The sequence below is a fragment of the Hypanus sabinus genome, chromosome 3 (genome assembly GCF_030144855.1).
Source record: "Hypanus sabinus isolate sHypSab1 chromosome 3, sHypSab1.hap1, whole genome shotgun sequence".
In the NCBI taxonomy this organism is placed as follows: domain Eukaryota; kingdom Metazoa; phylum Chordata; class Chondrichthyes; order Myliobatiformes; family Dasyatidae; genus Hypanus; species Hypanus sabinus.
In genome coordinates this window covers 128,594,075-128,611,306 of record NC_082708.1, presented here as the reverse complement: position 1 = coordinate 128,611,306, position 17,232 = coordinate 128,594,075, and positions in this window count along the sequence as shown.

Here is a 17,232-nt window from a genome sequence, read left to right as displayed (position 1 = left end):
AATTCAAAGGGAATAGAATATAAAAGCAAGGAGCTAATATAAGACATGAGTCAGGCTGCACTTGGAGTATTGTCAACAGTTTTGGGCCCCATATCTCAGAAAGGATGTGTTATCATTGGAGAGAGTCCAGAGGAGGTACACAAGGAAGAAAAAGTATGACCTGTGATGGGTAGGATGACATTAGATATTAAATGACAACATTGTTGTTTGGTTGTTAATGACAAGTAAAGAAAGACAAAATTGGTCTAGAAATGGTGCAGATGCTAGGTTTATTATTGTTGCTTCTTGTTAATGAAATGATAACAGTGCTATATTCTGAATCTGGTGATCTGAATATATTCTCCCAGTAGCTTCTCCACTAATGAGAAGGAGAGAGGTGTTCTGGGCAGACCATCATGCCAGTGTAATCTAGTTCCACCTGCTTGCACGTGGTCTGTTTCACTCTATCTCCCTGCCTTTTCAAGTATCCATCTAAATGCCTCTTAAATATTGCTGTCAAATGTACTTTTACCAAGTCCCCAGCATTACGTTCAAGCACATATCACTCTTATCTAATAGATTTACTTCACAAATCTCCTTTAAATTTCTACCACACACCCCCTACCCTTAAGCCTGTGTCCGCTGGTATTTGACATTTCCACTCTGGCACGAAGACTCTGACCATCGACCCTATCTATGCCTAGTTGTAAAATTTTACATACAGCTATTTGGCTGCTCCTCAGCCTCCAAGACTCCAGAGAAAACAATTCAAGTAGATTCTCCTTATGGCTATTATGCTCCAGTCTGAGCAATATCCTGTTGAATCTCTTCTGCACCCTCTTCATAACCTCCACACCCTTCTGGATTTGGGGTCCTATGTCAAATTAAAGGTTGCTTCTGTGATTTTTACCTCTGTATTGTTTGGACTATGCTTTCACCTGTTTGCTGTTTGCCTTTCTCCTGGTGAAGGTAGCTGCAGTTGCTTGTTTTCTTTTGATTAACTTCATGTGTGATGTTTTCATTGTTGCATGATATATTCGCTGATTAGTACAGGATGTACAGCACATCCTGGATTAATACTGGAAGCATGACTCATTTCCACACCATCTATGTCCACATGTGCAAATCAAACACTAAATTAGGCAGCTAATAAACACCGGATACAACAATCACGCCTTTCCACAACCAAGTACACATCTCCAACCATTCCTACAACTGAAGGGCAATAAAAACCATATGAAGCATGCAGAAATGATGGTATCGCCTATACTTGTATACACAGAAGATTTATCACAACATAGTGTCTGGAGACCCCTTGGCTGCTTTCACTTCTGAATTAATTTCCAACATAAAACAGGCAAATGCTGGAAATATTCAACAGGCCAGCCAGCATCTATGGAGAGAGAAGCAGAGTTAATTTTTCAGGCCTTTGACCTTCTATGAAAATGCAGAGAAGTTGAAAATGAATCAGGTATTAAGTTGCAAAGAAAGTATGTGCAGGGACAAAATAGGGGTAGAGATTGGGACAGGCTTGTGACAGGAATGATTGAATGACAAGTGGTAATGTAGTTGAGAGAGAATTAACAAGATCTCTGAGTGGCAAAATCTATATTCAGCTGATGTGTGTTGTGTGAATAGAGAAGTAAAACAAAACTGGAAGAACCTCCCAGTCTCTGTTTAAAATGCAGTCACAATATTCATCTTCCAAAGCCTTATTTTTACATAAATGCTCTACAGCTCATTGAAAGGCAGACAGAATCAGGAGAGTGAAATGTTGAAAGCTGAACTGTTGGAATCCAATCAGACATATTGTGACTGCTCTCAGATTCAAAACCATTCAGGGCACTTAGAAAAATTCAAGGTAATCAGGCAAAGTAAATATGGTTTTATAAAAGGGAAATCTTATTCAAACACTATATTCTCACAAGGCCCTATGTCTGCAGCACACAGTGAGGTTGTGGTAGTTGCTAGAGTTTACATCTGGCATCATGTTCAATCCTATAAAGCAGTTCTCTGTTTGGATGTGCAGCAGAAGTTCTCCAGTTCCTGATTTAAGCAGAGCAAGCTGATTACTTGCTAAGAAATGCCGCAATGGAGTGAATTAGTCCTTCAATTATGTTAACGAACTATCAAAAGCAACCTTAACTGCAGATTGGGGAATTTATTTACGAAGTGCAGTGGAATCCGGAGCTCCTTAAAAATTGCCAATGAGAGATGAGTGGCATTGGACAGAGACTGATGACCTGCAATGCAACTCCATTGAGAGGTTTTCACCTCAGGGATCCAGCTGGTTCTTAGCTTTATTATTTATTAGCTTTGCACATAGAAACATAGACAATATAGAAAATCTACAACACAATAGAGGCCCTTTGGCCCACAATGCTGTGCTGAACGTGTACTTACTTTAGAAATTACCTAGGGTTACCCATAGTCCTCTATTTTTCTAAGCTCCATGTACCTATCCAGGAGTCTCTTAAAAGGCCCTATTGTATCTGCCTCCACCACCATTGCCAGTAGCCCATTCCACGTACTTAACACTCTCTGCGTAAAAAACTTACCCCTGACATCTCCTCTGTACCTACTTCCAAGCACCTTAAAGCTATGCTCTCTCATGTTAGCCATTTCAGCCCTGGGAAAAAAGCCTCTGACTATCCCCATGATCAATGCCTCTCATTATCTTATACATCTCTATCAGGTCACCTCTCATCCTCCGTCGCTCCAAGGAGAAAAGGCCAAGTTTACTCATGTTTTCCATGTCTTATGTGCAAAGTTAATAAATCATTTGTTAAGATTAGTTTTCAATTGCTCCTACTCTTTGTTGTATGGTGGTTATCAAGTCTCCCACTGGGTCTCAATGGTGGGTCTCCCATCATCATCAGCAGATTGTTAAACGAAGGTGAAGCTCATGGTAAGAGTGCAATCCTCAAGAGACTCTACCTTGCACAGAGGAGCAAAAGAATACTTGAATGCATGAAATGGGAGGAGGATGAGATTATCCCTCTCTTTCAGCGGCACTAAGATTTAATAATATTGGTTGTTCTAAATCTGTCTCATTTCCACATTCCTTCCTATCCCTGATATCCCTTTTCTATTTTCCCTCTCAAGTCTATCTACCTTGTGCCTTAACAATATTCAAAGACTCCTTGAGAAATAGAATTCCAAAGACTTACAAGCCTGTAAGAGAATAAAATTTACCTCATCTTTGTCCTTAATAAACAGCCCTTTATTTGACTCTACTGACACCACCCCCCCCCCCCCCCCACAGTTCTAGTTCCACAGGAAGAAACATTCTCTCCACATCCAACCCATTAAGCCTCCTCAGGAGATTACACATTTTGATGAAGTCCCATCTAACTCTTCAAAGCACCAGCAGGTATAAGCATAACCAGTCCAACCTTTTCTCTTCACTACTTACATTTCTCCTTAGAACAAAAACAGAATACTAGAAGAATGCAAAGGATCAATATCTTGTATCTATGGAGGAAAGAGGTGTGAGCTGATATTTCATGTCACCAAAGGCTTTGGCAAAGTCCTACGGACGTACCGTGGACAACATTCTGCCTGGTTTAATGGCTCCAATGTACAGGATCAGAAAAAAGCTGCAAGGGGTTGTAAACTCAGCCAGTTTTATCATGGGCAATTGCCTCCCCACCATCAGGAACTGCTTCTGAAGGTGATGCCTCAAGAAAACAGTACCAATCCTCAAGGACCCTTACCATTCAGGACATGCCTTTTTCTCATTACTACCATGAGGAAAGAGGTACAGGAGCCTGTGGACGCACATTCAATGTTGTATGAACAGCTTCTTCCCATCCACCATCAGATTTCAGAACAGTCCATGAACATTACCTACCTATTTTGCACTCTTTTTGCACAAAGAAATACATACAGTATATAATTGTAACATAGTGTATTTTTGTATTGTATTGAACTGCACTGTTCTGCTACTGCAATACAAGAAAGTTCATGATATATGTCAGTAATAATAAAACTGATTCTGATTCTGTGCTAGAGGCTGCCAATCATAGACCACTGTCAGACCACTCCAGAACAACACAACTGCACTGAAAGCAAGTCATCCTTGATATCTTGGGTCTGGAAGAGAAAGAGTGGTATAAGCACATACAAGTTACTTACATTGGTAAGGTTTTCAGAGATCACTGTCTCAATTGGCTCAAGATATAGCACTAACTGATAAAGGAAGAATGAAAAGGGATCTCACTGAACCATTAGTTTCTGAAGGGAACTGACAGAAATGGATGCTGAGAGGATGTTTCCCCTCATGGGGGTATCCAAATAGACACCTATTTAAAATGGAGAGATAGAAGAATTTCTTCCCTCAGAGGGAACTGTGCAGGTTAAATCACTGAATACATCGAAAAGTTAGATAGATAAAATTTTGGACCACATTGACATTGTGACTTAAGGGAAATAGGCAGTAAAGTAGGGATGAATCCTAGATCAGATCAGTTAGAGTTTTATTGAGTGACTGAATAGGTCTACCTCTACTCCTATTTCTTAATGATGTTCATGCCTAAATGACTGGAGCCATCAATTTCTACACAACTGAATCACATTAAAGTTCTGCTTGAGACAACTGGAGAACCTCTCATAAATGAACCAGACAAGTATCAGATGCCTTGACTGTAAAAACTTCTATGTACATTAACTTCATAATGGATTATGACAAAAGAGAAGGCACAAGGATTTGGTGCTTTGTCTAGATTCCTATCGGTAGTAGACTGCACTCCCATGAGAATCATCTATTTTCATGAAGCAGAAATGGTACCATTTCATTAATATGCAGCTGATCTTTGCCTAAAGAAAGATGTGCTAAAGATAACCAAGCATTTGCTATACATTTTTCATCCTGCTCTTACTATTCTATTTAATTCTCCAAGTAACCTTAAGGATGGCTACTTCCTGAGGATAGCATGGCCCAAATAAAGTGGGATGTTGGAACAAAGGTCTTCAATACACTGGAACCATCATATAGAAAGCCACTGGAATGATTAACATTCTAAGCACTGAAGAAGTATTGAAACATCTTCCTGTTGGGCACTTGATAATACAAGTGTGTGGACAAACAGGCAAGGGTCAGGAGAGACAAAGAGAAAATGTTAGGAGTATTAGGAACAAGGAGGATGAACTTAGAGCATGAATTAGTACGTGGAACTACGATGTTGTGGCCGTTACTGAAACATGGTTGGAGGAAGGGCAGGATTGGATGATGCAGGTCCCGGGGTGCAGGTGTTTTAAAAGGAATAGGATGGGAGGTAGAAAAGGTGGGGGGAGTGGCATTGCTGGTCAGGGATAGTATCACGGCTGTAGAAAGTGAGGACGCTGCAGAAGGAGTGTCCACGGAGTCAGTCTGGGTGGAAGTCAGAAATCGGAAGGGATCAATCACAGTGCTGGGAGTAGTCTATGGGCCCCCAAATAGCCCTCAGGACACTGAGGAGCAGATAAGAAGGCAGATTTTAGAATGGTGCAGGAAATACAGGGTAGTAGTTATGGGAGATTTCAACTTCCCTCATATTGATTAGTACCTCCTGAGTGCAAGGGGGATAGATGGGGTTGAACTTGTCAGGCGTGTTCAAGAGGGATTCCTGATACAGTATGTGGACTGGCGGACGAGAGGAGAGGCTATACTGGATCTAGTTCTGGGTAACAAACCTGGTCAGGTGACAGACCTCTTGGTGGGGGAGCATTTTGGTGAGAGTGAGCACAACTCCCTTAGCTTCAGCATAGCTATGGAAAGGGATAAAACCAGATGCAATGGTAAAGTGCTTAACTGGGCAAGAGCTAATTTTGAAGGGGTGAGGCAGGAACTAGTGAGAGTAAATTGGAAACAGATGTTCAAATGGGAAAGCACATAAGTAATGTGGGAGAAGTTTAGGGACCACTTCAGTTGGGTTCAGGATAGGTTTGTCCCACTGAGGCAAGAAAAAAATGGTAGGAAAAGGGAACTGTGGCTGACGAAACATGTTGAAACACTAAGGCAACTCGTCAAGAGGAAAAAGGAAGCATATGTTAGATATAAGAAGCAGGAAGTAGGAGGGGCTTATAAGAAATATAGGGTAAAGCTCGAAGGGGGCATGAGAAGGACTTGGCATGTAGGATTAAGGAGAACCCCAGGGCGTTCTATGCATATGTGAAGAATAGGAGGTTGATGAGAACAAAGGTGGGACCGCTAAAGGATAAAGAGGGAAACATGTGCCTGGAAGTGGCGGATGCTGTGGATGTCCTAAATGAATACTTTGCTTCAGTATTCACAAGTGAAAAGGATCTTGATCAGGATGAGGTTAAAGTAGAGTGGGCCTATGTGCTGGACAATGTGGAGATTAAGGAAGAAGAAGTGCTGGATCTTCTTAAAAACATTAAGACTGATAAATCCCCAGGGCTGGATATGATATGATACACCCCAGGTTGTTGTGGGAATTGAGAGAAGAGATCGCAGGAGCATAAGCTATGATCTTTGAATCTTCTTTGGCTGCAGGGGAAGTGCCGGAGGACTGGAGAATGGCAAATGTGGTTCCTTTGTTTAAAAAAGGTAATAGGGAGAAACCTGGGAACTATGGCCCAGTGAGTCTTATGTCGGTGGTATGCAAACTACTGGAAAGGAGTCTTAATGATAGGATCTACGAGCATTTGGAGATGTACAGTCTACACATAGATAGTCAACATGGCTTTGTGAAGGGAAGATCATGCCTCACGAGCCTGATTGAGTTCTTTGAAGACGTAACAAAAGAAATTGATGTGGGTAGGGCAGTGGATGTGGTCTACATGGACTTTAGCAAAGCATTTGACAAGGTCCCTCATGAGAGACTCATCCAGAAAGTCATGAGGCATGGGATAAGTGGAACCTTGTCTGTTTGGATAAAAAATTGGCTTAAAGGAAGAAAGCAGAGGGTAGTTGTGAAAGAAAAGACCTGGATATAGAGGAGGAAGGATGGGTGAGTAAGTTTGTGGATGACACAAAGATTGGAGGAGTTGTGGATGGAGCTGTAGGTTGTCAAAGGTTACAAGTGGATATAGACAGGCTGCAGAGTTGGGCAGAAAAATGGCAGATGGAGTTCAATCCGGACAAGTGTGGGGTGATGCATTTTGGAAGGACAAACCAGAAGACTGAGTACAGGATTAATGGTCATTTACATAAGAGTGTGGATGAACAAAGGGACTTTGGGGTTCAAATCCATACAGCCATCAAGGTTGCTGCACAGGTTGATAGGGTAGTTAAGAAGGCCTATGGGATGTTTGGCTTCATAAACAGGGGGATTGAGTTCAAGAGTAGAGAGGTCATGTTGCAACTCTACAAATCTCTGGTGAGACCACACTTAGAGTATTGTGTTCAATTCTGGTCACCTCATTATAGGAAAGGTTTGAAAGCTATGGAGAGGGTGCAGAGGAGATTTACCAGGATGTTGCCTGGTTTGGAGAACAAGTCATATGAAGCAAGGTTAGCAGAGCTGGAACTTTTCTCTTTGGAGCGTCAATGAATGAGAGTGGACTTGATAGAGGTCTACAAGATTATTAGAGGCATAGATAGGATGGATAGTCAGTAACTGTTTCCCAGGGCACCAATAGCAAACACCAGAGGGCATATGTACAAAATTAAGGGAGGGAAGTTTAGGGGAGACATCGGGGTAAGTTTTTTACACAGAGGATTGTGTGTGCCTGGGATGACTTGCCAGGGATGGTGGTGGAGGCTAAAACGTTTGGGGTATTTAAGAGCCTCTTGGACAGGCACATGGACGAAAGAAAAATGGAAGGGTTATGGGGTAGTGTGGGTTTAGTACTTTTTTTTTAAGGATTATATGGGTCAGCACAACATGGAGGGCTGAAGAGCCTGTACTGCGCTGTAGTGTTCTATGGTTCTATGGTTCTAAAAATGGAGGAGTAAGGAAAGATGCAATAAGTAGAAGTGCAGTGTTATTGACTGGGTGCCTAAGATGAACTACAGCAGTGAGGTTTATTTTAACTTCAGCAGTTGACATCCAGGCTGAAAGATTCACTAGCTTAATCCTTTCTGCCAATGCCAAGGTGTCACCAAAAGAAAAAAATAAATCCTTCACCTGGCATCAGTATCAATACATGATGCACCCATTCTGTGCACTTAAAATCAATTTGCTTTTTAAAATTCCTCCTGACGTAGAATAGAAAAGGATGTTAAGCAATTTTTTATGCGAGCACGAAAAATGGAAACTTTATATAATATTGCACAATATAATAGATCAGCAGTGCAGTGCTTTCTTCTTAACATTCCAATGTGAGAACAGTTGATTTTCGCTTGAGATAAAAGGAAATAACAAACCAGAGAAAATCTGAAGATGCTGGAAATCAGAGCAACACACACAAAATGCTAGAGGAACTCAGCAAGCTGGGCAGCATCTATGGAAAAAAAAGTATAGTTGGTGTTTCAGGCCGAAACCCAAATAATCTTTCTTTGCATGATAACATTGTTTTGCTCCCTCTGCCTGCTAAATGAACAGGTAACAGATAGCAAAATTGGACTTCTTAAGAATAACTTTGCTTGCAATATTCCTCCTGATTTAGAATAGAAAAGGATGTTAAGCACTACTATGATGCACTATTTTGCAATTATTCAAGACTACATTGCAATGATATTCCTGTGTATTTCAGTCGGTAAAAAGCAGTGTGACAGGATCTTGCTGCATCTCCTTTCACTAACAGTTGGGTGATTCAGAACAGTTGAGCTATACCCAGAACTTCCAATTCCACAGCTGCAAGAAATTAAAAAATAGATAAATATTTATGATTTGGTAAAGTGAAAATTGTTGCTGTGGAATTTAGTTTAAAATACACTTCCCAATGAATAAATGCATCAGTACGTGACCATTAGTAAATCACTAAACAGCAATTGAAATGATGGGCTTTAATGATTGTAAATTATAACAACAATGAACAAATAGTCTGTGCGTTTATAAAAACCTCAAAATTGTCTCCCGGTGAAAATTGCTGACAAACCAATGATTTGTTTAGTTTGCAGGATAAAAAAAAAGTTTGTAATGTTATAAATGTTAGGTCTGTACTCATAAAATAATCAAATGCAATCAATAATAAAACCAGCACATAAACAGATACAGAGTGATATTCCCAGGCAAGGACCAACAGGAAGAGCAGGCAAGGCTTCAAAAGCTGGATGGATGCATGAGCCTATTGTGGAAGTGAAGACTTGTTGCCATGTCTAATGAATGTTGTTGAATCTTGTAATAACGATTGAAAGCGAAAGAGGTGAAATCAGTTTTGCTGAGATTAGCCCAAGCACAGTGGTGGTTGGTTTGCAAATAATAAAGTGCTACGGACCTCTTATTTGCTCTTCACTAAAATACCACTCTTTGTTCTCATCACACTTCATCCAGGAACAAAATTGCCACATTAACACTAGCATGTCCTGGAAAAAAGAATGTCATCAAATAAAGAGCATTAAACCAAAATTCAAAGCATAATCTGAATAACCAAAAGTTTAACCATCAACGATCAATACTAAGATCTGCCTTCTGCCGATATAAAGTTGAAACATTTTGGAGAATTTCTCAAACAGCCTGTATTAAATTTAAACCTTGAGTCATTTTACAAAGCTACAAAGAAAGGAAAATTGTGATAGTTTTTGGGCATGCTGGGTCACGTGGAAATCTTTTTGTAGCCCTGTGGTTATTAATTTGCTTCCAAATTTCATTGTAAAACATGAGTGTGCACTTTTGCAATGAAATATTACTTGGCAGCTTGCAAAGCCTTATGTGTTGTTTCTACTGATCACCAAGAAAACAGGGAGAAGAAGAGCACTTGAAAATCAGAGTATGGTAGCTAAAGCCGAAGAAGAATCCCTTGATAATATTTAAGGAGCACAGATCATCCATTAACATTTTGGAGAATCTCTCCCTGTGGAGTTACTGCCTGATTGGAGGTGGTCACTAAGATATCCTCATTTCCACAGATGGAGCTGCAGTCGCAAAAACCCACTTGTTTGTGCAGCAGACATTACAGGGGGCCTTGGCCTCGAAGTCATCTGTCAATATCCCACTTGTCATGCACTGTTGTGCTCATACTGTGACAGAACCACTCCATAAAGACCAGGGTAGAGAGCAACAAGAAGTCTGGGGGTTACTACTTTGCAGACATGTCTGGCTTTCATCTTATGCAGGAGATATTTGACTTATCATATTCAGTTCGTCCAGGAAGGGGCAGCCAGTCATTCAAATGGAAATTTCCCACAATGTGAGTCACAGAGTCACCTGAATTTTCTGTGAGGATCAGTTGGGTCCCAAAGCAATGACAATTATGTTTGAATACTCTCAAAAAACTGTCCCTTGATTTATTATAATTTTGCCTGTCCTTTACATTAAGTGCATGTAGTCATTGCCCATGGCTCAGAACAGGAAGAGGACGAAGAGGATGAAGAGGTGGAAGAAGAGCAGAAAGATCAAGCAAGAGGTAATGATAATTGACCTCCTCTGAGCAATTTGTTTGGCTTTTCTATGAGGGAGCCTGAATAATAAAAACATGGCTTAGATAATGAAGCACAACATTACCACATGCAGTAAGACCTGGGTAACTTTCCAACCCAAATTTTACTTGGCAAGAAAAGTTCACATCATGCAAATGCCTGGTTTTGATCATATGTGACAAGGTGACTTCTAACTTTGGTAGTTGTGGGCATTAGGGCAGATTTTGCGGTCAGCAATGTGTGCAGTTAGCTCACCGCTGATTTCACTGAAGAAACACAAATTACCTCATGAAATCTTCCCAGTGGGGACTTATGGAAACCTCCAGCAAGATTATCCATAGTGAGCCCCTAAATATCACAGAGACATTTATGTTCTAAGATGCATCATGTGGGGCTGTCACAACAAATCCCATTCTCAAAATATATAAAAGAAAAGAGACAGCTGGCCAAATCACAGCCAAAGATGTAACCCAAATGTCAGACTTCAAACTTTAAACATATTCTAAATATTGCTGAGATATTCAGAAATATTCAGGTATTTTCGAAAGATCTTAAATACAAACTTAAAGAACAAAAATTAAGAACTTATGTTTGTCTAAATAAAAAAAAACAAAATTAAAATACAGGAGACTTCTAAACACTTTAAAACTATAATTTAGTAAGGCCTACAACTTCTTTTAGAAATTATCTTGGAATGATTTGAAGTCTTTTTGAACTGATAACCTATCTGAAAGTCATTTTGAATTATGTGATCTGAGGCTTCTGCAGTCGTTTGCTTTCTTTCAAATCAAAATCCGACACTCCTTGCATCCCTGTCAGTGCAAAACATAAAGGAGGTCACTGGGTCCAAGGACACTCCCGCATGTTGAAAACTATTTGGATTTCAGTATCATTACAGCCTGAATTACTGATAGCAATTTTGTGTGCAGGGAAGAACTGAAATTACTGTAAATTATGTGGGGTAAAGACAATGAATTCTGACACTTGGCATTCATTATCCCATCTTACCTTTTACTGATCGGCCTGTAGTTATTCCATACAAAACTGAAATAATTCACCAGTCAAAACTATATCTATGAACCCAATTGACAACGAATATAAAACTTTGATTTATCATCCTTGTTCCTCACCTTAGAGCATACTTTGCAGCAATTTGTCACACTACTTGGTGTCAAATTGAGTTGGAAGTCTTAAGGGCAGCTCTGGTTTGGATGTCCTAGCTTTAGACAACAGTGATCTGTGCTGACTAACTGGCAGGCAGCTGCATGCTCACTGGCTGAAATGTAATAGAAGGGTCACAAATGCTGTCACGTTAAAGTTCTAATGAACTATTACAACTCATCCGATATAGCCACTCTAGTTATTCATGGAGAATGGATTGTTGGACATCCATGGCACCCAGTCTCCAGAAGCATTGTTGGAGCAGTCAGGGTTTGAAGGACAAAGTCTGAGCCTCAAGCAGATCATTGATATCCAGTGACATTAAAGCCTATCACACACACACACACACCATGAGGTTGGTCACCATACACACTGAAGAAAAGGTCAATGGTTTAACAATGAGTCTTCAGTTCTAGGATTTTAGATGGCTCTTCTAATTCTGCAAATATTTATCTCTCAGGTTTCTTCTGTTGACTACTCCTTTAATCTCTTCATCTAAATCCTTGATAGAAGTAATCAAATAGCTGGTATCTAGGCCACTGTTTTCCCTCCCTGGTTCCTTATTCTTTATGCTTTATCACATGTAGATCCTACATCTCTCTATAGCTTATTATTGTGATGGTATTGAATCTTCTGACTGCAAAGTTATAAACTCAAGCAAAAAAACCTTAACCCTTATCCGATATGGATAGCTACGGGTACCCTCAATAAAGGGAGATTGTACTGTAGCTACCCAATTTTCAAAAGCTAGTTCACTTCATTGTTTATTCTCCATGGTGAGTTCAGCTGCCAATACCCACTATTTGAGTAGTGGGGCACCCCTCTCTACAAAGGAGGAGGTATTTCCAGTTATCAAAGTTGTTTAAACAGAGTTCATTTATTTTCAGTGATTCACATTTAAATCCATACAATAGTCTTAAAACACATTTAAAATTCACAGACAATTTATATTGTATAAAAAATATAAACTATCATAGGCACTAGCCTTCTCAGCTTCAAGGACATCTTCAAAAAGCAGTTCCTCAAAAAGATGGCATCCATCATTAAGGACTCCAGGACATGTCCTCTTCTCATTGCTACCATCAAAGAAGAAGTACGGGAGCCTGAAGACACAACCTTAGTATTTAAGGAACATTTTCTTCCTGTCTACCATCAGATTCTGATTGGATAATGAACATATGCACCCTAATTCAGTATTTTTCTTTTATTTTGACTCCTTTTCACTGATTATTTGATTTAATTATATACATATTTCTTATTGTAATTTAAAGTTTTATTATGTATTGCAGTATACTACTGTCACAAAACAATAAATTTCATGACACTCTTCGGCAGTTAGTCCAGGTGCTGTGAGGCAGTAAGTCTGTGTCTCAGTTTGCAAGGCTGATTTTTTATCTTCAAGTTGATGGCTGCTGGCATTAACATTGAGATCTAAAGTCTAGCTCCCATTCACAGCCAGAAACTAAACAAAGAATATTGGTTTCAAGTTTAACTTATTCAAAAAAAAACAACTTGGTTCTTTACAAGTGACAATTGCTATGTTTAGAAAACTTAACTTAGCAAATTACACGCTTAGATACAAGGATCCCAATGTCATTTATGAACACAGCTGTGCTACTGGCCCCAACACTCTGATGGCTGCTCCAGTCAGAGACAACATGTTCTGCTTAATGTTGCTGAGCTGGTATTTACCCAGTATTCTGGCTTCCTAATAAAGATTTGTCTCAGCTTGTGCTGCAGAAGCAACTTGTTAATGTTACTTAGTGTACTGTAATGTGTGGGCAATGTGCTTTCTGTGGTAAAACACTTAACTGTGAGAGGTAGGTGTGTATATGGGAGTAATGGTAAATACTTGAGACCATTGTAGGGCATTAGATGATGTGGACCACGTTGGGAGATGAAACATGTTGACCTTGAGTGCAAATGTGAAGTCATTAAAATTTTTCCATGCCCTGAGTGCATTTTACTGCGGTGGTGATCCCTGTTAACTATCTCTTCACACTTGGTTAATTAACCTGACATGAACAGTCTACATTCAAAATTTCAAAGTACATTTACTATCAAAGAACATATGCAGTATCCAACCATGAGAATCATCTTCCCTCAGGCAGTCACGAAACAAAGAAACACCTTGAAATCTGTTCAACGAAAGATCAAACAACAAACATGAGAGAAAAAAAGAACAAATCACGCAAATGGGAAAAAACCAAGAGAATAACACATAGAATATTAAACATTAAATTGCAGAGTCCTTGAAACAGTCTAGGAATATTCAGTTTAGTTTAGTGTTGTGTCATTCATTGACTGCAGGCCACAGAGCCAGCCCACGCTGAAGCCCCCCAATCAAAATTGTGAAAAATAGCAATCAAAAAGAGTAGCTTGAAGCCGGAAACACATGTAACATGTAACACATGTAACCTCTAAAATGAGTCTAATCGACAAGCCACACCGGTCAAAGCTTGCCCAAGACTCTCGCATCTTCCTTCGGCAGTAGTGAGCAAGAGGGAGAAGGAAGCTGGTCAAATATAGGCAGATAGTGCTAAACACCCACTCGCCTTCTGCTCGCGTCCTTGTCAATTTCAATCTTGCTCGCCACTTTAATCAGCGAGTAATGAAGCCAATCATTCACACTCTGCACACTCCATTCTCGACCTCGATCTCAATCATGTCAAATTCCCCCAGAGACAGCAAAAATGCCAGATCACTAAGTTGGCCCAAAAACGCATCATCAAAATGTAACTCGCAGGCTCCAACTGAACACAATTTAGTTGCAGGAGCATGTTCCCTCAATATTATTTACATAGTCAGTACAGAACTATGAAGATCAGAAAGCCTGTTCTGCGCCCTCCATTGACAAGTTTTGCTATATCCTTAATAGAAAAGGATTTGGAATGGCTTCCACCTGCATGGCCGAGATCATTTCAATCGGCATGTGATAGCTCCAACAGAAATGACCACTTATGAAATTGCACAAATGCAATAAACAGCATGAAAAGTACCAAGTGAATTCTAAATCAGGAGGAGGTGAGAACATGAATTTTATTTGCAAGCTGTACCAGGTCAGGCAGTGCAGATTAATAAGCTGTTTTGATTCCAACACTCATATTCCAGTGGTATCCAATTTCTCTCCTGTGCAATGTTTCCCAGAGTATCCTGTCATCAAGGTAAAAACCTTTTGTTTGAATGTTTATGCTGTTCTTTCTGTGATTATAGCCAAGATGGCAGAGTGTTATCAATTTGAACCTTATCTCCATTTATTTTTGACATACCTACAGTGAAATATTATGATGTTATATCATAAAAATTCCTGCAACTATTCTTCCCAAGCTGTTTCTAAACTACATGCTTATTTTCATGTGACATATAGCATAATTGGCCCGAAGCAGCCTTCAATTATTCTGGCAGCCTTCAGTGAAAGGGCCTGTTGCTAGATAGGAAATCTGCTTTCTGATTTCAAGTGCTAGCTTTTTATTATTATGCTTTTACATATGCCAGTTAATATGCTTTAAAATTGTGTTGGTTATGTCCAGTATTCCAGTAACTGAAGTCATGTGAAAGATACCAGTTGTTGGGCCAATAAAAGAAAAAAAACCTCAAAATCAAACCGTTTCTCCTTGGGTGGAGAGAATTGTTTAATGGTAGGTTGGGGTTGGGGGTAAATTGCAGCCAGGTCCGAATGTTGTTGAAGTAGCGCAGAGAAATCTTGAGAGAGCTTGTTGGGGCTCGCCAACAGTTTAGGGCCTTTATAGAACTGCCTTCAATTACCCAGTTTCTTGAGACCTGGAAAACAGGTCATCTTTAATTAAAAATAGACGCACTGTTTAGGATGAAATCCAGCAGTATTGCTTGTGTGGGGGGAAGATTAACCAAAAGAGTCCCAGTTATGAGGGTCTTCAGCTGTGCAGAGAGACTTGTGAAGCTAGGATTATATTCCTAAGAATAAGTGAGGTTGTGAGGAGATGTGATGAAGGTAATGAAAATCTAACGGGTATAAATAGTGTTAACAGATTCTGTTTCTTCATTCGGCAGATAGTGATATAGAATATAAATGAGCAGTAAACCAACCTGAAAGTGGCATGAGGTAAACGCCTTCACATCTGTGATTTGGTCTGGAATGCATTGCCTGCAGTAGTGTTGGGTGCAGATTAGAGTACTGTTCCAGAGGGAAATGGATGGATACCTGGATAAGGGCTATGGAGACATGGCAAGGAATATGACTAACTGGTATGCTTTCCTATAAATCTGATAAAATTTGACACGATGAACAATTTCTTTCCATGCTATAACCATTCTGCGATTCCATGAGATCAGAAAAAGGAATTTGGTGAAGGCATGCTAAACTTTTGTTTGGTCACATTGTTTTAGGCAATGTTCATATCTAAATGTAACTTTTAAATGTGTATGTTTCTTTGTAGTGCCTTAAATCTCTTTTTAAAATCTTTATTGCTGTTTTTCACATCAATTTTTCAGGAAACCCTCTTACATTTATCAAACAGAGCAATTACATTTGTTGTGTACCTCAACATATGGCACTGGTAACCACATGATTTAAAGACTCTTTGTCTTTGCTGGAATGAATACTGATGCAGGAGTACAGGAGTTCAAATTGCATTATTAATGATATTTATGCAAATTTGTATAACTAACTAACTTGTGACTTACTTCTCTGAAGATGAACATTCTCATGAACATGAACATTCACACTCTGAAAAATAATAAACCTCAAAATATTATATTGTCAATTGGAGTTGGTGCAGGAATGTTACCATAGACATGGGAGACCTGAACATTTATGGTTCAAGGCTATTAAAACTGATATAACCACTGCCTGAAGAAAGAAGTCTGGCCAAGTACTAATGAAAATCTAGCAAACATTTGTAGCAGTTGTTTTTGGCATCTGCTTCCAGCTCATGCTGCTCTTATACCATTGATAGAATGCCAATAATCTTGTATACAAGTTGTATCTAGTCCATAAGTAAAAGGAAATTATTCAAAGATTTAAACAATTTGTGAAACTTCTCTTTTGAAACACCACCAGAACTTTCAAAATAAGATAAATAGAATCAATCCATTAAGTGCTGCTTTAAAGTAAAGCCTGCTCCTCCTTGGCACAGTATTTGCATTCTTGTGTCTGAATCAGAAGTGGAGTTCAAAGTCATATTGAACTTCTGATCTAAATTCATTCTTCTGCACACTACTGAAGGATGTTACGTACCTTAAGATGCTATCTTTTGGATGAAAGACCATTTATCCTCTGTTGTCTGCAAAAATCCCTGACTAATACTTTCAGAAAGGGTATGGTTTTATCCAGTGGTATTGCCAGTATAAATATTGTTTAACCAGATGATGGTCACTCTTCATTTGTGAGCAGTTTTATGTTTGCTGGAACAACTAAAAAATACAGCACTTCAAAAGCACAAATTTATTTGGTGTGTTTGCAAAAAAATCTTATGTTAATGTTTTAAAAATGTTTTATTTGTTTTGGGACATGCTTTGAATAATCACTTTTAACTTTCTGGCATCAACTATACCAAATATTGGAAAAAAAATTGATCAATTGTGGTAATCATTGCTAGGTATCTGAAGATAAACACTGAATGGTTGATGATCAAATTGATAACTAACGT